Source organism: Ceratotherium simum, chromosome 38, assembly GCF_057802395.1.
Source record: "Ceratotherium simum simum isolate JZ-2026a chromosome 38, ASM5780239v1, whole genome shotgun sequence".
In the NCBI taxonomy this organism is placed as follows: domain Eukaryota; kingdom Metazoa; phylum Chordata; class Mammalia; order Perissodactyla; family Rhinocerotidae; genus Ceratotherium; species Ceratotherium simum.
In genome coordinates, this window is record NC_141937.1 from 2,930,410 (window position 1) to 2,955,775 (window position 25,366).

The 25,366-nt window shown below is 44.9% G+C and overlaps 1 long non-coding RNA gene across 2 annotated transcripts in view; it reads right to left on the reverse strand.

Annotated features, from left to right (window-relative positions):
* Positions 1 to 235: 235 nt before the first annotated feature.
* Positions 236 to 25,366, reverse strand: part of LOC147912231 (uncharacterized) — a 29,570-nt gene continuing 4,439 nt past the window's right edge. The window contains exon 3 of one of the 2 annotated variants that reach the window (XR_015550101.1): positions 236 to 779. This is a non-coding gene — a long non-coding RNA (uncharacterized LOC147912231). Of the gene's footprint in view, positions 780 to 19,879; positions 20,135 to 25,366 lie in introns of those variants that run through there. The other variant, XR_015550100.1, reaches the window with a different exon arrangement.

Here is a 25,366-nt window from a genome sequence, read left to right on the forward strand (position 1 = left end):
CTTCGGCATGTGAAGGATTTCAAGCTGAAGACAAGGTCCAGCAGACTCGAGAAGAGCTTTCTGCCTCCTCCTCAGCTGTCTAAAAGACTTCAGATAGGGGCCTGGCCCGTGAAGAGAGCGGTTATCAGAGAGAACTTTCACGTCTGAGCAACTTATCTGCACGGCATGGCAAACATGTTTACCAACATTTGCTCCTCCCCTTTCCCTGTGAAGTGTCTTCCTTCCTTTTGACCTCCCAGACCCCTACCCACTTCTCCTTAGCTCAGGATGGTATATAGCCCTCAGTTGCCTGAAAGGGAGCCTCCGATCTTTGGGGTTCCCATACATGTGAAATTAAATTTTTTTTCTCCTGTTAATCTGTCTTATGTCAATTTAATTATCAGGCCAGCCAAAGAACCTAGAAGGGAAGAAGGGAAAAGTTTTCTTCCCGACATTAGCTAACAAGTAGGTATGAGTGACTCCAATAGCATAAAGAAAAAAAATGCTGAATTTGTCTTCAGAGGAAATCCTAATTTTATTTTCCGACAGGGTGAATCTCTAGGCCTTTTTCTGTGTGCCTAGGGCTGCCATAACAAATTACCACAAACTAGGAGGCTTAAAACAACAGAAATTTATTCTCTCACTGTTGTGGAGTTCTGGAAGTTAGATCAAGGTGTGGGCAGTGCCTCGACTCCCTCTGAAGGCTCTAGGGGAGAATCCTTCTTTGTCTCTTGCAGCTTCTGGCAATCCTCGGCTTGTAGATGCATCACACTATCGGTGCAAAATAACCAATAACCATTCTGTAGAGGAGAGAGATGAGATGAGTTAGTTTTACTTGAGCCAACCTGAGGATTATAACCCGGGAAAGCAGTTTCCACAAAGGAAGAAAGCTTTCTGCAGAAGCATGGTTTTCAGTGCAGTTTTATACATTTTAGAACAAAGAACATAAATTAAACACGCCCAGGATACATATTCATCAAAGTTTCAAAGAGGTGTTCAGTTGCAAATTAGCAGGTCAACGTGAGCCTGATGTCCAGGTGAGGGAGTTTATCTTCAGAAATACTGATACAGGTGTTACTGATACCGGTGGGTGTAGGAGGGCAAGTATGCATCCTTACCTTAAAAGAGTGCCTTCTTGTACTTCGAGATAAAGTTTGATGCATTCTTTACTTTAATGGTTAAAGCAGATGTACAATGTATGTTTGATAAGCCATAAGTCAGGCTTTAGTTCAGGCAGAATCAGTTTTGAAGCAGAATAGCTACCCCATCTACCTCACTATGTGAAAATCTCATATCAACTCCAATCTCTGCCTCCGTCATCCCACGTCGTCTCCCTATGTGTGTGTCTGTCTGTTCCTAAATCTCCCTCTCCTTTTTCTTAAAAGGATGCCAGTCATATTGGATTAGGGCCCACCCTAATGACCTCACTTTAACTTGATTACATCTGCAAAGACTCTATTTCCAAATAAGGTCATATTCACAGGGCCTGGGGTTAGGATGTGGACTTGCCTTTGGAGGACACAATTCACTCACAACACATACCAACAGGCAAGACCCGTTTGGCTGCTTGTCTTTGCGTTCTGTCTTGACTTGTCGTGATGTGTAATTGCTCCAAAGAGGAGCTCACTGACTAATGATCCTCAGAAGAAAATGAGGAACCTGGGAATCATTGAAGAAGGAGGTCTTTGAAGTATCTCAACACAGATGAAACCCATGCAATAAAGTTGGCTTTACTTGCTCAGGCCTGAGGGGGTTTTTTGAACAAGATGAAGGTTATCTTTGGTAACTTTTGCCTTTCTGATAATGCACAAAGACTGAAATGAGATAACACCTGACAGATGCTAGACAGGTATATTCAAGACGTGTATATTTCAGTTACAGCCACCTGGAACTTCAGGTGAGCTCTGACAGATGCATAAACAAACTGCTAGGAGACAGAAGGGGCAAACAGCCTAGTGCTGGCAATGGAAGGTCAATGAGGACGTAATGGTGGAGAAGGGCCAGTAAGGTTAGCTCTGTGGAGAAGTTTTACTGGGAGATGTCTCAGCAGATCATTCTGGGTCAGTTTCTCCTGGTACCCAATGGGTCCTTTCAAATACATAGATTCACATCATTCATCTCTGGAATGTTTTCCAGGATGATCGTTTTAAATATTGGTTCTGTTATGTCATTATAGTTTTATTCTTTAGGGACACCAATTATACACACTGTGAAGAGTCTTAATCTAAAAGTAACCACTAGAGGGCCAGCCCCGTGGCTTGGCAGTTAAGTGCGCGCGCTCCGCTACTGGCAGCCCGGGTTCGGATCCCGGGCGCGCACCGACGCACTGCTGCTTCGGCCATGCTGAGGCCGCGTCCCACATACAGCAACTAGAAGGCTGTGCAACTGTGACATACAACTATCTACTGGGGCTTTGGGGGAAAAAAATCAATCAATCAATCAATCAATAAAAAATAAAAGTAACCACTAGAGTGAAGACGCAACCTTCCTAACGACCAAAATGATTTCTTTTTTTTGGGGGGGTGAGGAAGATTGGCCTTGAGCTAACATCCGTTGCCAATCCTTTTTGCTTGAGGAAGATTGTCGCTGAGCTAAGATGTGTGCTCAATCTTCCTCTATTTTGTATGTGGGACACTGCCACAGCATGGCTTGATGAGCAGGGAGTAGGTCCACACCCAGGATCTAAACCGGTGAACCCCAGGTCGCCACAGTGGAACGTGTGAACTTAACCACTATGCCACCGGGCCAGCCCCCAAAATGAATTTTTAACAAGGCAAAAAGGACACATCAGAGAGGAAACAGCAAATGTAACATAGACACACAGTAATTGCAAGATGATCTAAACTATGGAATTGAGACCAAACGTATCAGCCATATAAATACATGTGAATGGGCTTCATTGGCCCATTTAGAAAGAAAAGATTTTCAAACTGGCTGGAAAGCAAACCTTACTGCATGGTGTATAAAAGAGACACAGCTAAAATGCAGTGATTCAAAAAGGCAAAAAATAAAGAGAGGGACGGAGATTTACCAGGCAGATGGAGACAGTAGGGAAGCAGGTGTTACAATCCTGACGCCAGACTCAGTGGATTTCAAGTCTCCCCACAGCATTCAAGGAGACGCAGGAGGGTACTTGATGGTGCATACAAATAAGCACTGCTTTTCGAAGACAAAGATGCTAAATGATAAGTGGTAGCTTCCTTCAGATGGATCATAAAGTGATGGTATCAGGACTTTGATCAAAAGCGGTACCTTTATTTTTTCTTTTCTGTGATAGACAGAGGAACTCAGCCCTGCTTGCTGTGTGCTGTGGGTGGGGGCCGACTTCAGCCGCTTAGGAAAGAAGCTGCCAGTGTGGCCTCAGGGGTCTTGTCCCTCCGTCCCTCTCTGAGCTCACTGTAGGTCTATGGCCCCACTTCTGTCTCTCGTGTTTTCTCCTGGTTTGCCGGCCCAGAGTACATTTGTTCCTCTTCTGCTCTGATCATTTGTGTTCAGCTGTGAGGAAAGGGAAGAGGTGAAAACATAAAAAGGGATTTTATCCTGTCTAGACTGGCACGATGTCCCGACTACCTCGGTGTCCTCCGCGGTGTCCTTGCTCAGTGTGGAACCTTTATGTCTCAGAGCCATTTAAAAGATTGCTGTTGTTTCTTTTGAGTCGTTTTGCAAACACATGGCTCAAGTCTTCAATTCATTATTCCCAGACGAGCTGGTGAATGTAAACCAACTTCGCGTTTGGATCGCATTTATGCTATGGCCTTGGAGAAGAGGGAGAGCAGTGTCTGGCGATGCCTTCAGACACAGGTCTATCTACATCTGCCTTCTTGGTTTTTTAATTAGCTATTATGTTTTAAAATGAGTTATATTTATTATCGTACTGGTCTGAGCATTTCTTGAGGGTAGATTGGGACTGAGTATGGCATAACGGGGGGAGGTATGGAGTTTGAGTGAAACACGGATACTGTGAAATGTCGATGGCCATGCCGCATGGTTTCGGAGCTGGTGTGTGGAAGAAACAGCACAGAATACAGGAGAAGGCTTAGCAGTTCATAACATGATCGTGGTTCAGTGAACGCTTGTGACTTCTTATTCACATTTCTGTTTTGGCCTAGAGTATGGTGGCAGGTGGTAAACACGTGTTTGATAACCTGGATCAAATCCAGTAAGTTCAAGGCACCATGGTGGGCTGCAGGAGACACAGGAAGAAGCAGAAGTCTGCATTCAGTGAGGTCAAAATCCAGTGAAGGCACCAGATCTAAGCACATGTTTGTACATCATTAAACAAGTCAGTGACGAGCATTTTCCAAATTCAACTTGCTAAAACACAACTCTGAGCACCCATTCTCGCTGGGGACACAGGCAGTGATAAACAAGAGGCCTCCCAAGTGAGCCAGAGCCGGAGCTGGGTTTGCAGGTCTGAGCGTGTGGAACAGCAGGAAGCAAGTGCAGGGGGGTTGGGCGCAAGCTGAGGTGCTAGCGTTTCCCACGGGGGAGGGGCCGAGGGCACCCGAGGCACAGGGCAGCTCACTGGGGAGTGCTGAAGGCTCGGAGAGGGGACATCCCTTTGCCTGGGAGCGTCGCGGAGAAGGGGACCCTTGACCTAGACCTAGACGGTCTACTCCATCAGTGCTGTGAGGGGACACAGGCACGCAGCCACCTGCAGGGGCACAATGGCTTCACCAGAGTGGGAACTGACATCCTTTCTCAGCCTCTGCTTCTGGAAGCAGGCACATTCAGGAGACCAGTGACTTCATTTTCCTTCTAGTGGGAGACTATAAGGAGCTGTCTGAATAATACAAATACAGCCCATCACTGGAAACATTAATTCTGAACAACCACATGAGGAATACATACATATACCTATTGCTATCTATCATCTCTCTGTCTATCTATCTATCTATCTGTCTGTCTGTCTGTCTGTCTGTCTGTCTATCTATCCATCCATCCATCCATCCATCCATCCATCCACCCATCCATCCATCCACACACCCTATTGGTTCTGTTTCTCTGGAGAACCCTGGCTAATATACACACTTTGAGTGAAGACAGCATCATCTGTTTGGCACACGCGAGGCTCCCACCCAACTGAGCTCCTTGGTCCCTCTCCAAGCTGGCTGTTTTCCCGGTGTCCTCCTTTTTAGGGGCAAATGAAGAGATAACATCACGCCTTCATGCAGGGCTTCTGGGAGAGTTTCTACCTCCAGGAAAGAATGAACATGCACAGATACAGACTGTGACTGGGCTAAGGGACTCCCAGTTAGCTGGTAACACATGATTTCTAGGTGTGCCTAGGAGGGTGTTTCTGGAAGAGATGAGCATGTGATTCAGTAGACTGAGTAGAGAGGTGTGCCTTCACTAGTGTGGATGGCATCGTTCAATCTGTTGGGGGCCCAAATGGAGCAAATAGCTGAAGGAAGTTGAAATTCCTCTCTCTCTCCTTGAACTGGGATGCCCATCTTTTCCTGCCCTTGGACATTGGAGCTCCTAGTTCTCAGGCCTTCAGCCTCAGACTGAATTATACCACTAGCTGTCCTGGTAGCCTGTAGACGGCAGATTGTGGGACTTCTCGGCCTCCATAGTCCTATGAGCCAATTCCTGTTATAAACTCCCTCTTATATGTATCTGTATCAATCCTATACACCTCCAGGTTTCTCTGGAGCACCCTACTACACAGATGTTACTACCAACATGAACAGAACAGGTGGAAACAGGCAAAATTTGGAGCTGAGGTACATGGTGACCCAGTGAGCCTCCCTCCCAGTCTTGTCCCTTTGTCATTCCAACACACTCGGCCACCTGACACCATGTTTCTTTCCTTTTTAAAGAGTTTTAAGGTTATAGGAAAGTTGTAGGAATGGTGCAAAGAGTGTTTTTCCCCCTGAAGCTGGTGAGAGTAAATTGCTGCCATATGCCCATCCCCCCCAAACATTTGGGGTGAGTTTTCTCTATGTGAGAGAAGGACAGTCCCTTACATACTCTTGACCCTGACACTCCACTGCCACCCAATCCATAGACCTCATTCTGTCTCCAATTGCTCCAACATCACTTTTAAGGCAAAAGCATCTACCCAGGATCCCTCCTTGCATTTAGTGGTCGTGCCCCTTATTTCCTTCAATCTGGAACATTCCTCAAGACTCCTGCGACCCTCATGTCCTTGGTACTTGTGAAGTTACAGGCAGGTAATTTTGTAGACTGTTCCTCCACTCTGCCTCTTCTGACATTTCCTCAGGTCGTGCCTCTTTGTCAAGTGCACGCTGAAGTGATGCTGGGTCTCTTGTGCCTCCTGTCAGACGGCGTCTGATTTCCGTATGTCCGGTCCGGTTGGTGTCTGTGAGCTTCTCCACTGTTGGGTTTCTCGGTTCTTCTTGGTAATTAATAACTATTTTGTGTGCAGATGGACTCTGAAGTTATGTAAATATCCCATTCTTCATCATAGTTTCAATTTATTCATTTAAGTCAGTATGGACCCAAGGCTTCCTATTTTATTCCATGACTTATAATCTATTACTTTCTTTTTCTTTTTTTTTGTGTGAGGATCAGCCCTGAGCTAACATTCATGCTAATCCTCCTCTTTTTTTTGTTGAGGAAGACCGGCTCTGAGCTAACATCTATTGCCAATCCTCCTCCTTTTTTTCCCCAAAGCCCCAGTAGATAGTTGTATGTCATAGTTGCACATCCTTCTAGTTGCTGTATGTGGGACGCAGCCTCAGCAAGGCCGGAGAAGCAGTGCATCAGTGCGTGCCCGGGATCGGAACCTGGGCCGCCAGTAGCGGAGCGTGCGCACTCAACCGCTAAGCCACGGGGCTGGCCCATCTATTACTTTCATTATTTATTTTGATGCTCAAATAGCCCCCGATTTGGCCAGTAGAGCGCTTCAGGCTGGCTCCTGGGTCCATTCACATGTCCACGTCATTGTTTGAGCATTTCCTCACTTTCTGGCACAAAAGTGTGTCCCAAGCTCCTGTTGCACTTTCCAATGCTGGAACCAGCCATATCTCCAAAGAGAAAGCTACCTTTCTACTATTGACATCTACGTTATTTCTATATTGATCCATATTTATTGCAAACCATGAGTTCAGGCCAACACTTCCAATTCCAGCAAACACTGCAGAGACTATGGTATTTTCTCCTTTCCATATTTGTAATTTTCTCTAATGTCGATAAACCTGGCTCCCATTATCCTCAGTGTTTTTACTTGTTTGATCAATCCATCTCCTGTCCCTGCTGCTGTCCCCCAGGCAGACGGGGATGTCTCCTCACCCCGCAGGAGCTCCGACAGCCCAGAAGGAGGGAGGGAGGAAAAGTGGGAGAGAGGGAGGGAGGGAATTTTACCACCTTTTAAATCATCATGGTGTTTGCGTTTTTACAGTCCATCAAGTCCATGCACGTGCATGTTTGTGTACTAAAATTCTTGCAGAGCATGTAAGATGTAAGCAGTAAGATGAAAGAAAATGATGTATGTTGAGTAATAAAAGCGTTCTAACAACTAATGCTCAAATAATTACATCCCAATTATCTGCTGTGCGAATCCACCTAGAGGACTGGTAAGAGCCTCGTCTGAGGGTTGAATTAACGCGGAAGCCTGCCTCAGATGTCTCCCCACCGCACAGAGGTCCAGCTGACTGCAGGCCTCTAAGGCCGTGGAATGGCCTCCTCCTGCAGCGCCAGAGGTCATTTCTAGTTCCCTCTGTGCTGGATTTTTGTGATGCTGTGATAACACCTTTTAAAAATAATCTGTTTTGCCACATCTCCTGCTTTTGTGCTGACTGCAGCAGGAAGCCGCAGGGCACTGCTGCGGGACGCGCCAGCCTCCGGCAGGAGAGAATGTCTGCTAGAAGCCCGTGGGGCAGCTGAGCAGAGTAGAGAGCTTGTCGCCCGGAGGACCTGGTAGGAAAGTGGTTCCGGGAAGGTTGAGCTACTGGGAGAGATCTCATCACAGCACTTACATTTGAGCCTGAAAGGCTCTCCAAGGCTGCCAGCAAAGCTAGCGAGGCAGACGCAGCCCTGAATACAGCTCTGTGCATTCGGGTGAGGACCACACCTTTTATTCGGCCTCCTAGTTTCCCAGGACGAGTTCCCAGGTGCACTCTCTTCTCAGAGCTCACATAGCAGATTAGTGTGGCAGGCAGTGTTTATTTTGAAAACATTTCCTTCTCCCTCTCTGGCTTACCCCAGAAACTTCCATGAGCGGGAGACCAAGGAAGCAGAATTTCTGGGTATGAAAAATTCCATATTTCGACATGATAGACCCTTAGTACACGACAGTTCTGCTGTTTACATACCATCTTCTGTTGCTTTCACCCCCAATGAGATGCTAGCGACGGGGAGACAGTCATTCCTTTGTGAGTCATGAGAGGGCTGGGCAAGGCCACGGCCAGGCGGACTCTCAGACTGACCCTGGGCCTCCACCAGCGCTCCCCCTCCGCTGTCAGGTCCCCCGTCAGCTGCTCCTTGGTCAAGAGCAGACACAGAAGGTGCCACCAGTAACTGCGGCTTCACCACCCCCCGGGGGTCCTATGACTGTGCTGTATTCCTCTTAGATGAGTATGCTACGTGCTCTGTATTGATGTTTGTTGAACAATAGGTCAAAATGAAGCAGAGGAGACCCCAGACAAACACAGTTGTCTCTGAACTTTCGGGTCCCTGCTAATCAATAATGATGTTATTTATTGAAAATGGAGAAGTTCCAAAGGCTATTTTAAAATTAAGAATCCTAAGTCAATTGTTTGAGAGCAATGCTTAGATAGTACCCCCAAGTAGGGAAGGCAGTTTGGAGGGTGGAAGTAAAACATACGGGGCAGGGAGCAGAGGATGAAGATCTCCAACAGAGAGGAACATTCAGGAAATTAGTGACTAAAGTCTCGTTTTAAATCTTTTGTATTACGAATAGCAGTTTTTTAGTTTAAGAAAGATGTCTACTTTGATTCGCAGATTGACTATGAGAATCTGTTGACAGCACTAGCAAAGTGCTAGATGTGTTAAGTTAAGATATACCCACAGAAAGTCAATCTGTTAGGATTCACTTAACCTGTGTTAAAGAAAAGCATTCAGCCAGATTTCCATCTAAGCAAGGTGACAAGAGGCCAATAGAAGTGTTAACCAGGCTCCATAAATTTGTAGCCAGTGTGCAGCCGGCTCCGTCTCTGTTTAGTGGCTCTGACACACTCTCTGCTCCCTCACTTCCAATGGAAGTGAGGTTCTTTCTCAGCCTCTGCTTCTGGGAGCAGGCACATTCAGGAGACCAGTGACTTCCTTTTCCTTCTAGTTGGAGACTCTAAGGAGCTGTCATCATGCCCCCTCCTCTCTCACGGGACTGCTGACTCTGTCCTTCTGGAGGGCATACTTCCCAGAGCCCCCGGTCCCGGCCCAGCTCCCTGGTCCACATGCCAACAGGGGCCTTCGCACCTCCTCCTGTTTCTTCCATACCCTTCATTATGCACACTGCTCCCTTGGTCTTCTAATCCTGTTGCTATAATTTTTTATTTGCCCTTTTTGTATGAATTCTGTGATTTTGATCATTAATGCGTTACTGGCACCCACTGAGTGCTCATTGTGTAGCAGACACCCTACGTCTTATCCCTGATCTCACAACATACAGCGTGTCTGAGTGCTAAGTAGATATTGTGACAGGTGAGGCAATGGCAACTCAAAAAGGTGAGGGGACCTGACCCAGGCCACACGGATGATAAGTGCCAGACCAGAAATTCAAGCACAGGTCTGTCTGAATCCAAAGCCTGGCTGCCATTTGTCCCATCTCAATGACAATTTTCATCTCTCCAGATACATAACCATCTGTGCTCATTTTTACTGACTTCTTGTGGATGAACCAGCAACTGGACGTGTTCAGAAATTGTGGGCATCGGGGCCGGCCCCATGGCTTAGCGGTTGGGTGAGTGTGCTCCGCTACTGGCGGCCTGGGTTTGGATCCTGGGCATGAACCGACGCACTGCTTGTCCGGCCATGCTGAGGCAGCGTCCCACATATAGCAACTAGAAGGATGTGCGACTATGACATACAACTATCTACTGGGGCTTTGGGGAGACAAAGGTAAAAAAGGAGGAGGATTGGCAATAGATGTTAGCTCAGGGCCGGTCTTCCTCAGCAAAAAGAGGAGGATTGGCATGGATGTTAGCTCAGGGCTGATCTTCCTCACACACAAAAAAAAGAAATTGTGGGCATCGATTCAGTTGAGGTGAGGCCACTGAGAAAGCATTGCTGTGCACTGGACACACCACCCAAACCATGTGAGCGGGAGCCGTCTCAGTCCATTCAGGCTGCTGTAACACGGCACCACAGACTGGGGGCCTACAAACAACAGACGTTTACATCTCACAGCTCTGGAGGCTGGAAGTTCAAGATTAGGGTGCCAGCAGATTCAGTCTCTGGTGGGGACCTTCTTCCTGGTTCGTAGACATCCATCTTCTCTCTGTGTCCTCAATGGCAGAGGGGGGAAGGGGCTTTCTGGGGTCCCTTTTATAAAGGCACTAATCCCATGCATGAGGGCTCCTCTTTCATGACCTGATCACCTCCCACAGGCCCACCTCCTGACACCATCACATTGCGGGTTAAGATTCAACATATGAATTTTGGGGGATGCAAACGTTCATTTGATACCAGAAACCAAATCCAGCCGGGGCCTCTGAGTCCAAATCAAAGTCATTTTAGGGGAATCTAATCCCTTAATCTAAAGAAAGCTTTTGTCTATCTCGAAATCTCAGAGGCTCCTGTGAGGTGTTCAGAGCATGCCGGGGCCCTAGGGGTGTTTCACCTGGGACTGCAGCCCCGCTCCATAAGCCCCACTTGCCAGAAGAGCTGGAAGGCCGTAGCTTTCCTGTTTTCATCAAAAGTGTCAAGTTGCCCTTTGTGTTCCCCCTTCCTGTAGAGGGATACGCATCTGCGTACAAGAAGAAAAGGACCCTGAATGTTACTATTAATGGTTAGCAATCATAACTTCATTAATTTGGGCTTAGCTGAGTCGGGATTGAGATGTAATCATTTGTTGAGTAATTATTCAATGAGAAAGGGAAATCCAGCTCACAAGCCGTAGTTTCTGTAAACTACAGGCTCAAGAAATGTGGCTGTAATTAACTCATTCATGCTGATTATGATGGAATATATTCTCTTGAAGTGTACATAACTCAGACTTCTCGCTGCCTCCGAGAAGGACCTATCTGCTTTCTGCCTTATTTTGTTGCCAAATTTTTCTGAGTGAATGACATTTTTGTCCTGATATGCCCAGGGAATGCTTAACAGTATCTTCACGATGAATTAATGTAGTAGGGCATTGTCTTAAGGAATTGGAAAGGGCACAAAGAAAATGAGACATGGTCCCAGCCCTTTAGGGGCTTAATATACAGGTGGGCAAATAGTACATTCAGAAGAAACTATAGTCTGTACAAGGCAGGGAATGAGAAACGCCCCATAAATGGTGCAGACAATGAGGAAGGAAAGATGGCATCAGACGGGGATCTGAGCTGGCTTTGGAGGATGTTGACAGGTGGGAAAGCAAGGCAGGACCTCCTAGGAAGGCTGAACAGTGTGAGCAACAACATAGAGCAGGAAATGAATAAGGCATGCGCAGGGGATAGGACGTAGACAGTTGGGCTGGAATGGAGACTTTTGAACAAGAGTGTAAGCCTGGTGAAAGAAATAAGAGGCCTTAATTGAACAGGGCCAGTTACTGGAAGTTTAGCAGGAAGTAGCATTATCAAAACCAGGTTTCCAGAATGAGAATCTGGTGATACTTACGAATGCAAGGCTGAGACCTCTAGTGATTGCTTAGTAGTGGGTGGAAATACACCAGCCAGAGGTTGGGCACTTGTGTATTGTTTTTTTAAGCCTTTTAAAAGCCAATGTTGATTCCTTTTAAAATGCTCAGGAGACTTTAAAAAGGTCCAAAGGCCTAAAGATATCTAGATTTCAGATAAGATGATAGGCAGGTGCTGCCTCTTGGTTTCTCTGTTGCTCAAACCTAAATTTCCACCTGTTCAACTCTATACCTCTATGATTCTTCTAGTCGGGAGTGGTGAATTCCTCTGACTTTTGGCATACTTCTTCAAAGCTTACCACTCCAATAACGATGAGAAAAACAGTCACAGCAGCAATCATTGTCATTGCAAGGGAGAAAGTTTTATGATTCAGGGAGACAGCTGCCATGGCAATTCCAAAAATCAAAATTATTAATTCAATAAAGAAGAAAAGAACCATTTGCAGAATCTATAGGAATACTTTTCTTGGATTATTCTCTGCAACCAGGTCTGCTGACCATAAGCTTGAGATGCCGAGATCATGATAAGTCTTAGCTGGTATTAAATGTCAGAATGAGACCACAGAGGAAAGATGGTGAAGAAGGAAGCAAGAGGACTCAGGCCTGATGACGTGGGAGGCACAGACAAGGCAAAGATGGATCCCAGTGCTGGAGCGGACTATTATCCACTGCAGAAATTCAGAATCTGTTCAAGGGGCTGGTTGAGTGGAAGGAGATCATGTGACTGTGGACGTGCTGAGTTTCAGGGGCCATCAGAAGTTCTGTTGGGAATGATTGAAAGGCAATGGAAAAGGGCTCTCCAGAAGGCTCAGAGCTGAAGATAAATCTGAGAGTTGCCAGGATTCCTAGATGAAAATTGTTTTACCCGAGTGTCCCATATGTCCTAAGGAAAAAAATACACGAAAGCTAGGAGGAAAATGTACATCAGATACATATGGAGTTATGTTTTATGTTTCTCTGATGGGAGAAAACACATATGTGTGCATTGTGGGTGTATTACTTATGGTAATAGAAAATCTCCCAGTGAGAGAGTCGGGTACTACTGCTGTCCTCTGCAACTCTTATACTTCCCCTTCAGTTTCACCTCTGCTTATTGCTTGATTTACTCAATAGCTGTTCACGGAGTGCCTACTCTGGGTAAGGATACCATGGTGAAGAGGAGAAATGTAGTCCCCCCTCTTCCTGCCCATCAAAGACAGAGGCTTAAATGACTCAGTGTGATGGGGCGGTGAAGGCCAGGGGTCATGCATGGTGCCATGGAGCACAGGAGGCCATGGAGGACATTGCAGTTCACACTCATTGTCCACCTTCCCCCATGTGTCTCTCTTCTCTCCGCTCTACATTCTATTTCATTTCTTGAGTAGAGAATCTACCCTGCCCCTGTCTCTGTGGTTTCCAGAACAGAAAAAAACTACATCTCTTTACACAAAACCCTCCAGAGTCTCAGAGGGTCAAGACCCTTGGATGTCCTTGCTCTTCTGCGTGGATGTTACGCGAGGTGCTTTTGTGTGCATCCTGAGCAGAGCTCTGTGTGAGTGTGCTGGGGACAGCGCTGCATGCTGCACCTCCATGGAAACCCAGCTCGCTCAGCCGCGGTGGTACCCGTCCCGCTGGCTACAGCCAAGGCTGCGGGCAGAGGGAGGGAGAAGCCAGGCCAGCAAAATAGAACATTACGTATTGTGGCATAAAACACAGAGAGCCACACACTGTACTTTTTAATCTCAGCTCTGGGAGCTGTGACCTGAGGGTTTAACGCCTACGTGTAGTTTGGATCAGGCTAGAATTCCCGAGTTTAGCTCCCCAGACAGTAACTCCATTAGAATGCTCCTGTTTTCCTTCCATTGGGTCCCGTACTCAGTGTTATCAGCCAGCTGTATGGTTTGCTCGGAGCTGCGTGATTGGGTAAACCAGAAGGCCTGGGTAACTTGGGTTTCTTCTTCTGTTGGAATTCACAGGCAGTGTTCAGTGGCTCTGGCATTCATTTAAAGTTATAACCTTCAAGGAGCAAGGAAGAGACGGCGAGCGCCATAACTTTTTCATCCTTAAATTACATCCTAGCTGAGATGCTCCCCAGGATGTACCTGGCATCCTTTTGCCCCCTGGCACTGGAGCATGCTGTGCTGCTCTCCCATTTCACCCATGTGGAGAGCCCAGGAGGGAACCGTCAGACGGGGTGGTGTCTTGTTGGGGCTCGTGTCCTGCCATGGTGCCTGCTGTCTTTGTCCTCTTCCTCTTGGGCCTGGCAGGCAGCCATCCCCTGCCGTGGGCACTTGTGAGCTCAGATGTCCCCTCTGGTTCCATAGGGACCAGCAGCAGGAACCCACAATGTCCCCATGCAATGAGTCCCTTGGTATGAGCTGTGCTTTATGATTCAGTGTCTCCTCCGGCTGTTCCTCCCTGGACCCTGGGGAGGTGGGCTGGGCAGGTATGCTCATGCTTCTGTTAAAGGTCACGAGAAACAGTTCCCACAGTCTGTGTTACTCCAGCGTGGGCTGGGCCAGCAGCAGCAATGTCGCCGGGAGCTGGTCAGACGCACAGAGTCTCGGGCCCTTCCTAGACCTATGCCTTTTACCAGGGCCTTTTACCAGGGGCCCAGGTGATTACTGTGCTCCAGGAAGTGTGACAAGCGTGGTTTCAGGTGACACACCGAGGGCCACAGAGCTGGGCAGTCCCCTGGCCCATGTAACACCCATCCCCCATCTTCTGAAGGAACACCCAGCAGTTTCTTTACTGCTGTGCTCATCTCCAGTCAGACAGATCAGGACTAGGGTCTAGATCTGGGACACAGAGCCAGATATATTCCTGACCCCTGCAACAGCAGCTGAAAGGTTGAGTCAGACCAGCAGGGATAGACGGAGCCAGGTGGGCGAGGCCAGCAACGAGCCCACAGGCAGGGAGGGGTGTCAGGGCATCAGGAGAGAATGCAGAGTCCTGGGTTTCAATCCCAGCCCTGTGGTGCACTGGCTTCCTGACTGTGGCTGGCTTCCCTCACCTGTAGCGGGGGAGTCAATGCATATGAAGGGCTTAGAAGTGTGTCTGGCATGTATTAAGGTCTCAAAGGTCTAGCAGCTGTCACTCGCTGAGAAGCCCCTGGGACAGGTGTGATGTGTTCCGGCCTGGTCAGGGGAGCAGCTCATTCGCCACTGGCTGAGGTCCAGGTCTCCCCGACTCGCTCTTCCTCACAGCCTCCTACTCTGAGTTCCCCCTGGATTCAACATTCCTGGCACGTGGCTGTGTTCTCATGGATTTGGCTGCCTGTCAGCTGTGGGGAAGAGAGCTGCTGGTTAAACAGCACTGGATCCCCTTGCATGAAAGGGCATCGCTCTACAGCCATTTCAACTGTCGTACCACCCTTGCAAAGCCAGCAGACAACGTGACCCGTGGCCTCCTTTCCAAGGCCAGGATGATAATGACCAAACGTCTTTGGCAGTGAGAGTCACCGAGAGAAAGGTTGGGTGGGGCTGAGGAAGGGGCCGGCAGAGCTCTGCAGACCGGCAGGAGGAACAGCCAACTCCGCCCGACTCAGGGTCCAGGCACAGATCTCCCTCCACCCGCCCAGGATGGTCCTGCGATGCAGAGGAGCCAGCAAAGAGAATGCGGAGGCCTCTGCTGCGCTGCCTGAACCAGGCTAGTCTCATCTGCAGACTCATGCTCTCCTCTGTTGTCCTGTATGTTTCTGCACCAGCTGGGGTGATGCTAGCCACTGTAATGAATAGACCCCAACATCTCAGTGGCTTGCCACACTACTACCACACTGCAAGTTTATTCCTCACTTGTGGATGCACCCATGTTCCTCATTGTTGGGCAGCATTCCACACTGTGACTCAGGGATCCAGGGGCCCATATAGGCTGGCTCCGTTGTCCCTCTGCCCCCTTATTGCTGGGCTTCATCTTTATTGCTGCCACGGTCCTCTTTTTGTGGTCTGATGAGGGGGCTTTTTCTCAGAGTAATGTTTTTAAATACATTAATAAAGCACATAGGATAACAAAGAATGCAACAGGAAAATGTGATTTCTATGAGTAGCAAAATCACCCATCCTGATGCAGCTGCTGTGTTTTTTCACCTGCATTCATAATTGAAGGAAATACTGAATATCGGGAGAGGTTGTTAGTACAATAAAATGTAATTTTTTTTCCCATTTGAGTTCACAGATGCCCCTGTGACCCCAGGTTTAGACCTCCAGCCAACAGTCGGGGGAGAAGCGGAGGCCAAGGCACAGCCATCTCTCCATGCCTCTGCTGGAAAGGACAGCCACCCTTTCACGTGCATTGGCCAGAACCAGCGACAGGACCACATTTAGCAAGTGGGCGTGAGAAATGCTCTCTGTCTGGTGGTGAGTCTCTGGTTTCAGTATCTCGTGTCGGTCGTGTCCTGGAACACGGACATTTAGTGATGGACCCGGAATATCCTCTCTAAACCCTGGGAGGAAAAATTAAATTGGGGGGCCTGCTCATGTCTCTCCATAAACCCACCAAAAGCTGTTCTCAGTGAGTAATATCTGGCAAAGGTCAAACTTAGTTCTGGGTGGGATTCAGCCTCCAGGTGGCACCAGCCAGAGATGCTTCTGGAAGGGAAACACGTGGCACATCTTCTCAGCTCAGGACAGACTAAGAGACTGTCCTTGTGTCTTGGCTCTGCTAGCCCATGAAACATGGACCACAGGCCTAGGGGATAGAAGTGAACGATCTTTGTGCCTTTTCAGAACTGCAGCCCCTCTGTGCTCCCTCTGCCACCATCTCTGTCCCCTGTCCCTCTGCCCAGGGAGTGACGCTGGGACTAGACTTCCTAATATTCAGGACTCTCTGGAGATGAATCAGCTTAGTCCTCTGGGCATCAGGCCAGCTTCCACCCACGTTATCTGTTAGACAACACTGTGTGAGACACTAGGCTCTGCCTGCAAGGAGAGAGGCTCTTGTCAAAATGAAGAAGATGCAGCGATGGCTATAGGAACACGCCCCGGGGCTGAGGCTTTAGCTCTTACTCACTGTTTCTTTGCATGTCCAGACTGCAAATCTGTCAGTTAACACAAGAATGGGAGCTGTAGCTTGAACAAGAGGTCCTGTTTGTATTAGTTTCCTAGGGCTGTCCTAACAAATTACCACAAACTGGGTGACTTAAAATAACGAGAATTTAATCTCTTCCAGTCCTGGAGGCCAGAACTCCCAAATCAAGGTATGGGCAGAGCTGTGCTCTCTCTTAATGCTCCAGGTGAGGATCCTTCCTGCCTCTTCCAGCTTCTAGTGGCCCCAGGAGTCCCTCGGCTTGTGGCCACATCACTCCAGTCTCTGCCTCCGTCTGCACGTGGCCTCCTCTGTGTGTCTGTGTCCAAAGTTCTCTCTTCTTATAAGGACACCAGTCATTGTATGAGGCCCCCCCAATCTAGTATGACCTCATTTTATGACATCTGCAAAGACTATATTTCCAAATAAAGTCAGCTCCACAGGTTCCAGGTGCACCCGAATGTTGGGGAGGACACCGTTCAACCCAGTACTCAACGCCGAGGCCGGTTTTCAGTTCTTCCCACGTGTGGGTGCATGCACATGTGCACGCGTGTGCACTATGTTTATCTCCCGCTCACTGAGCTTAACGTGCCCAGTCTTTACAAAGATGAAAATACGTGCTGTAATCCTTCTTGGGCTGCTTCAGTTGCCCATTTCCCCCTCAAAGCAGAGGTCATACTTTCAGAAGAAAGTGAGCAATAATGATGATAACAGAAGGATGTTATTTTAGCAATCCTGTTTTCTTGTTCTTTCAGAACAGAGAGACCTTCAGCCAACACTTTCTTAGGACTAACACTTTTACAGGCGCTGTTTGCTGGGAAGTAGGATATAAGGATCTCAGTCAATTTTACTCTTATTTCCTCTCTTCAGAAAAGGGCAGAAGGTCTCTTATTTCAGTGTTCTTCAGCCAGGACTGCAGGCATGAAGAAATATTCTGGATGAGAGACAGATGGATTTAAGTTTTTGTTTTGCCACAAATTTGGGTGATCCAGGACAAGTCACTTAACCATTCTGAATCTCAAAGTTAAACTGGCAAAGTGGGGCCACCACCCTGACTATTGGGGCTCCCTAAAGTAATGCTGAGTGGGAAAGGGTTTTGTGAGTTTCGCTTGACTATGCAGCCAGGCTATGAGGCAGGTGCCCTCAGTCTCTGCTCCTTCAACATTTCTGAGGACCTGCTGATTCGTCCTTCCCTCGGCACTGGGCATGCAGAAATGAGAAGGGACATCTCCCCCCTTGAGGGGACCATTGCCACGCGGAGAGGACAGACACGCAAACAAGCAAACCCAACGCTGCTTCCCCCTCTTCTTTCTGGACTCCTTACTGTGGGGTCTCCTCGTCAAGTGATGTTTCTTCTGTTACTGTATTTCTCCCCTCAGAGACCTCAGGCAACTCTTCAGATGAAAAACCTTTAAATTCCAGTGTCACATTGCCTGTGTTTTTATAAGACTGGCAAAAAACAGGTTGTGTTGGTTGGAAACTTGTTGGGACAGTGTGCCAACAAGTGGCTTTGTTCTCTTAAGCCCGGGCTCTTCTGCCTTGCTTTACACATGTCCTCACGCTGGCTACGCAAGATCCAGCATCGCCACCAATGGTGATGAGTCTGCCATTGGCATTGACCTTGGGCTTTAAAAAATGACTTTTTAAATATTATAGCATACACGGTTATTGAAGAAAATTTGGAAAATACAAATAGGTATAAGAAAGGAAATAAAATTTAGCTATAATCCCATAATGCAAAGGGAACAATTAAAAAAAATTTCTCTCCTTGCCTCTCTCCCCCTCCCCCATCAGAGTGATTTTTCAATCCTGGTTACAAAATAGAATCACCTGAGTGTTTTAAAAAAATCATTCAGGCCCAGGCCAATTATATCAAATCCTTGGGAGCCTCAGGCTTGGGCATTTTGAAAGGTTCCTCACTGATCTAACCAGTGACCCAAAGCATCGGGTTTTCTGATTCAGAGTTTTATTTATATTCTTTATGTAGATCTAACCTGTTACCTTTTTAAAAAATTAGCAATTTCAAACCGCAAAGTTGAAAGAATCTCGTGGTGAACACTTGAATACTCATCACGTAGGTTCCACTATTAACATTTTACTTTGCATTTTTTATCATCTTGCTATCCACTTATTCATCCCTCTAACCCTATGGAGCCATCTTATTTTTGACCCATTTCAAAACAAATTGCCAACATCTCTACACTTCCCCATAAATACTTAATCATGTATATTATTAACTAGATTAACATTTGTCTATAATTTTTCACCTTAGATGTAATATTTACATTCAATGAAATGCACAGACCTTAAGTATCCATTAACTGAGTTTTGACAAATGCACACACTTTTGTTACCATGACCCTGTCAATATATAGAACATTACCATTAACCCAGAGGTTCCCTCAGCCCATCTCAGTTAACCCTCGCCCCCATTCCCAGAAGTAACCACTGTTCTGATTTTTTCCATCATAGATTATATTGGCCTATTCTAGAACTTTACAAAATTGGAATCATACAGTATTTTCAATTTCACATTGTAATTCTTTTACTTAGCTGTATTAGATTTCTATGGCTGCTGTAACAAATTATCACAAATTTAGTAGCTTAAACAACACAAATTTATCATCTTACAATTCCCTGACATCGGTCTCACTGGGCTAAAATCAAGGTGTCTGCAGGGCTGCACTACTTTCTGGAACCTGTAGGGTAGAATCTGTTTTTTTGCCTTTCCCAGTTTCTAGAGGATTCCTGCATTTCTTGGCTCATGGTCCCCTGTATAAAAAAAATGTTTTGCCTTGTTCACAGAAGACTTTGTGCTCCACTTCTGGTCATCAAACATGTGTGGGTTTTCCTCCCACACCAATCAATTCTGCAACACCAGCTGGGTGTCCTACAATTTAGTTCAGTTCTGACATTGTCTACTTGGCGAGATCACAGACCCCACAGGTTAAGGGTTCAGTCCCACAATACGGCCCCCACACCACCTTCAGATGCCAATGGAAAGTTCAGGTTGTTACCTGTGCTTCTGATGACTGGCTATAAATCAGAGGAGCCCACAGCCCTCTCCTTGTGTTACCACCCAACATGGGGCCTTCTGCTCGCCGCAAGACGTGCCAATAGTCAAGAGGCAAGGTGGTAGGAAAAAAAGGACTTTTTATTACAGCTTGCTAGCAAGAGGGCAGATGGCCGACTCATGTCTAAAAGAACCATCTTAAGGGAGCACAAAATCTTATAGCAGTTATATAGGCCACTGGGTTATTGGGGAGGGGGTTAGGAATGTTGACCTTCTGGTGTTACAGACTGGGAGCGCCACACCAGATCTTTCAGTTTTCACTGATGATGGCTATCAGCATAGATTCTCTGTTCGGGGGTCATCACATTCCTAAGGAACTAAAAAAAACAAAGTTGTCACTTTATCGCAGCTGGGAGGTACGTGCACAAGCAGGGGTCGTAAAATCTACAGAGCAGTTAGGTCTCCTGGAGGGTGCAGATCCAGCTGGGTTAGTTTGTCAGAGGTCGTTCAAAGTTACAATAGGGTTTCTTTTCTACAATGGCTTCCATCATGTCAACCTTGTCTTGAGCTGGTATCATTTGCATTAAATTAATTTGCTAGAGTGGCTCACAGAACTCAGGAAAACAGTTTACTTACTAGATTACTGGTATATTACAATAGATATTAAAGAATACATATGAACAGTCTGATGATGAGACACAGGGTAAGGTCTGGAGGGTTCCAAGCACAGGAGCTTCTGTCCCCATGGAGTTTGGGGTGTGCCACTCTCCTGGCACATGGATGTGTTCTTTTTTACCAACCCAGAAGCTCTCGGAACCATGTCCTTTTGTGTTTTTATTGAGGCTTCAATATGTAGACATGATTGATTAAATCATTGGGTGTTGGTGATTATTTTAATCTGCAGTCCCCTCCCCTCCCCGGAGGTCAGGAATGGGACTGAAAGTTCCAACCTTCTAATTGGTTGGTTCCCATGGTAACCAGCCCCCATCCTTAGGTTATCTAGGGACTTTCCAAAAATCATCTCATTAACACAAACTCAGAGGTTTGTCATGAGTAACAGAAGACAACAATTTCACCTTTGTCTTCTGAAGCTATTCAGGAACCAAGGACAAAAACCAAATATTATAATGAAAGATGCACCTATTCCTCTAATCACTTAGGAAATTATAAGGGTTTTGGGAGCTGTGAGGCAGGAACCACAGACGAAGACCAAAATATATATTTATTACATCACACTATCACACCCCCTTCCTCCATCTTCAAAGCCAGCCACGGCCAATCTAGCACGCACATTGATCACGCTGGCTTTTTTTGCCTTCCTCTTCAACTTTTAAGGACACTTGTGATTACACTGGGCCCACCTGGGTGATTTAGAATAATCTCCCCTTTTGAGATCAGCTGATTAGCAAACTGAATTCCTGAATTAATTCCTGCAATCTTAATTCCTCTTTGCCATGTAACCTAACATATATTCACAGGTTCTGAGGATTAGCACTTATATATCTTTGGGGGCATTATTCTGCATACCAATACATACCAATGTATTCTGCATACATCTGCATACCAATCTTGAGATTCATCCATGTTGTTCATGCATCAGTAGTTCATTCCTTTTTATTGCTGAGGAATATTTCATTGTATGAAACTACCATAGTTTGTTTATCCATTCTGCTGACTGACAGCTGGGATTTTCCCCATTTTTGGCTATTATGAGTAAAGCTGTTTTGATCATCGTTGTTCAAGTCTTTTGATGGGCATATGTGTTATTTCTCTTGGGTAAATACCTAAGATTGTAACTGCTGGGTCAGAGTAGGTGTATGCTTAATTTTTAAAGAAACTGCAGAACTTTTCCCAAAGTGGTTATGTCATTTTATGCTCCCACCAACAATGTGTAAGAGTTCTGGCTGCTCCACATTCTTGCAAACATTTGGTGGTCTGGCTCTTTTTTTACTGTAGGAATTCTAGCAGGTTGGTGGTAGTATCTCATGTGGTTTTAACTTGCATTTTTCTAATGACTAATAATATTAAGCACTTTTTCATGTCTCTTCTTTTATGAAGTGTCTAATCAAATATTTTGCCCATTTTTAAGGAATTGTTTGTGTTTTTATTATTGAGTTATAGGAGTTCTTTACATATCCTGCATATCAGTTTTTAGTCAGATATATGTTTCATAATTTTTTTAAAGTAGTAGCTTGCCTAGTTATTTCCTTAATGGTGTGTTTTGATGAGCTGAAGTTTTTATTTGGATAAAATCTAATTTTATTCTTTTATGCTTATTTCCTTCTGTGACCTAAGAAACATGTGACTACTTTTAAGTCACAAAGATTTTCTCCTATATTTTCTTCTAAAAGTTTTATGGTTTCAGTTGTGATCTATTGCAAAGTCATTTTTTGTGTATATTAGAATAAGTCAAGGTTCTTTTTCTTATCAGATGGATATCCAGTTATTTCAACGCCATTTGTTGAGGATTGTCCTTTCCTCATTGAATTGTTTTGGCGCTTTTGTTGAAAATCAGGTGAGTATATAAATGGGGCTCTGTTATTGGGGTCTCCATTCTATTCCATTCGTTTATCAGTCCTTATCCCTGTATCATACTGTTTTGATTACTGCTGTTTTATGGCAAATTCTAAAGTCAGGTAGTTCAAGTCCTCCTACTTTGCTATTCTCTTAGGGGATTTCTTTGGATAATCTAGGTCCTTTGAATTTCCATAAAAAAATTTAGAATCTGCTTGTCAATTTTTATTTGAAAAATCCGCTGGGATTTTGATTGTGACTGAGTTATTGAGTTGAATGTGTAGATCAATTTGAGAAGAATTGGCATCTTAACAATACTGAGTCTTCCAATCAATGAATATGATGTATCTTTCCATTTACTTAGATTTTCTTTAATTTCTCTTCACAATGTTTTATATTTTTCAGTATAGAGGTCTTTTACATCTTTTGTTAAATTTATTCTTAAATATTTTATGTTTTGATGGTATTGTAAATGGACTTGTTTTAAATTTAATTTTTCAATTATTTGCCACAAATATATATATATGAATTTGTTCACTAACCTGATAAACTAGCACTATTTTAAATTCACTTATTAGTTATAATAATTATTTCATAGATTCTTTAGGGTTTTCTGTATACACAATCATGTCATCTGCAAATAGAGACAGGTTTTCTTCTTCTTTTATATCATTATGGCTTTTATTTCTTTATCTTGCCCTATTCTGTCTAGAATCACCAGGACAATGTTGAATACATTAGTGGTAAGATAAGACATCCTTGCCTTTTTCTTGATCTCAAGGGGAAGGCATATAATAATTTATCGTTAAGAATGACATTAGCTGTAGATCTTGCATAGATGCTTTTATCAGATTGAAGAAGTTTCCATTAATTTGTGAGTTTTTTAAAAAAAATCATGAATGAACATTGAACTTTATCAAATACTTCTTCAGAACCTATTAAAACAATTATGTGTTTTCTTTTTTTATTAACTTAGAAATTATTTTTTTTACTTTTGTTTGCTAACATGGTGATTGGTTTTAAAATGTTAAACCAACCTTGCATTCCTTAGATAAACCCCACTTGATAAGTATATATTCTTCTTTTCATATATGTTTAATTTATATTTGCTAGTATTTTGTTAAGGAAATTTGTGTTTATGAGGGTTATTTATCTGTACTTTTCTTCCTATTTTATTTTTGTTTTTGTAGTGTCTTTGTCAGGTTTTGGTATTAATGTTAGATTGGACTCATGAAGTAATTGGAGTGGTTTTTCCTCCTCTGTTTTCTGAAAGAATTTAGGTGAAACTCATATTATTTTTTTCTAGAATATTTGACTGAATTCACCCTGAAACCATCTGGGCCAAATATCAAAAATCTTTTTGATATTAATTCAATTACTTTAATAGATATAGGGCTATTCAGATTTTCTGTTCATCTGTGCCAATTTTGAAAGTTGTATTTTTTTGGACATTTGTCTATTTCCTCTAGGTTGTAGAATTTGTTGGCATAAAGTAGTTCATACTACTCTTATTATCCTTTTAATGTCTATGGGATCTGTAGTGATAACCACTCTGTGTTTCATTTTGGATAATTTCTATTGATATATTTTCAAGGTTCATAGATATTTTCTTCTGCAGTGTCTAATCTGCTTTTAATCTCATTCAATATGTTTTCACTTCATATATTTTATTTTTTCACCTACAGAAGTCCCCTTGGATGTTTTTTATAACTTTAGTTTTTCTCCTCATTACATTCGTGCTTTTTTCTTCCTTTTTTAAACATATGGTATATATTTATAATAGCTGTTTTTATATCCTTTTTTGTTATTCTTATCATCTCTGTCATTTCTGACTCTGTTTTTTCAATGATTTTTCTACTGATTATGGGTCATATTTTCCTATTTCTTTACATGGCTGATAATTTTTTATGGGGTATTGGATATTTTAAATTTAACATTGTTGGATGCTGAATTTTGTTGTATTATTTTAAATATTGTTGAGTGTTGTTTTGGGATGCAGTTTAGTTACTTGCAGTTAGTTTAATCCCTTTCAAGCTTGCTTTGAAACTGTGACATGAGTTCAGGACAGCCTTTAGTCTAGGGCTAATTTATTCCTATCACTGAGGACTTTTTTGAGAACTTGTCTGATGGCCATGCATTGGGAGGTCTTTCCACTCAGCTGGTGAAAACAGGAACTATTCTCAGCCCTGCGTGAGCTCCAGGGATCGTTCCACCTACTCCTTTACAATTGTTCTTTCTCTGGCTTCTGCTACTTTCCTCATATACATGCACAGATCAATATCAGCCACACAATAAGCCACAGAAATAAGAAGAAGCTTCTCTTCTTATTTCTGGAGCTCAATCTTCATTGGTTTTAAAACCAGAACTTCTAGCTGCCTTGATCTTCCCTAATCCCAAATTCTATCTCCTCAATGCACAGGGACCACAGGCTCTGTTTGGACTCTGCTTCCTCCTCTGTCACCTGGAAACTCTCTCCAGGCAGTAATGTGGGAAAGTCTTAAGGCTAACCTTGTCTGTTTCCCTTCTCTCAAACAAATAGTCAATGGGATCTCTGTCCGTTCTGAGCTGAAATTTAAAATGTCCGACCCGGGCCGGCTCCGTGGCTTAGCGGTTAAGTGCGCGCGCTCTGATGCTGGCGGCCCGGGTTTGGATCCCAGGCGCACCCCGAGGCACCACTTCTCCGTCCAGCGCGAGGCCGAGTCCCACGTACAGCAACTAGAAGGATGTGAACCTATGACATACAACTATCTGCTGGGGCTTTGGGGGGAAAAAATGAATAAATAAAATCTTTAAAATGTCCGACCCGGTGGCGTAGTGGTTAAGTGCCCACTCTCCGTTTCAGCAGCCCGGGGATCGCAGGTTCAGATCCCGGGTGTGCACTGATACCCCGCTTGTCAAGCCATGCTGTGGTGGCATCCCATACAAAGTAGAAGAAGATGGGCACAGATGTTAGCTCAGGGCCAATGTTCCTCAGCAAAAAGAGGAGGATTGGCATCGGATGTTAGGTCAGGGCTGATCTTCCTCACAAAATAAAATAAAATAAAATGTCAGCCTCCAATCAAAATCATCAGCCATGCAAAGAAACAGGAAAATAT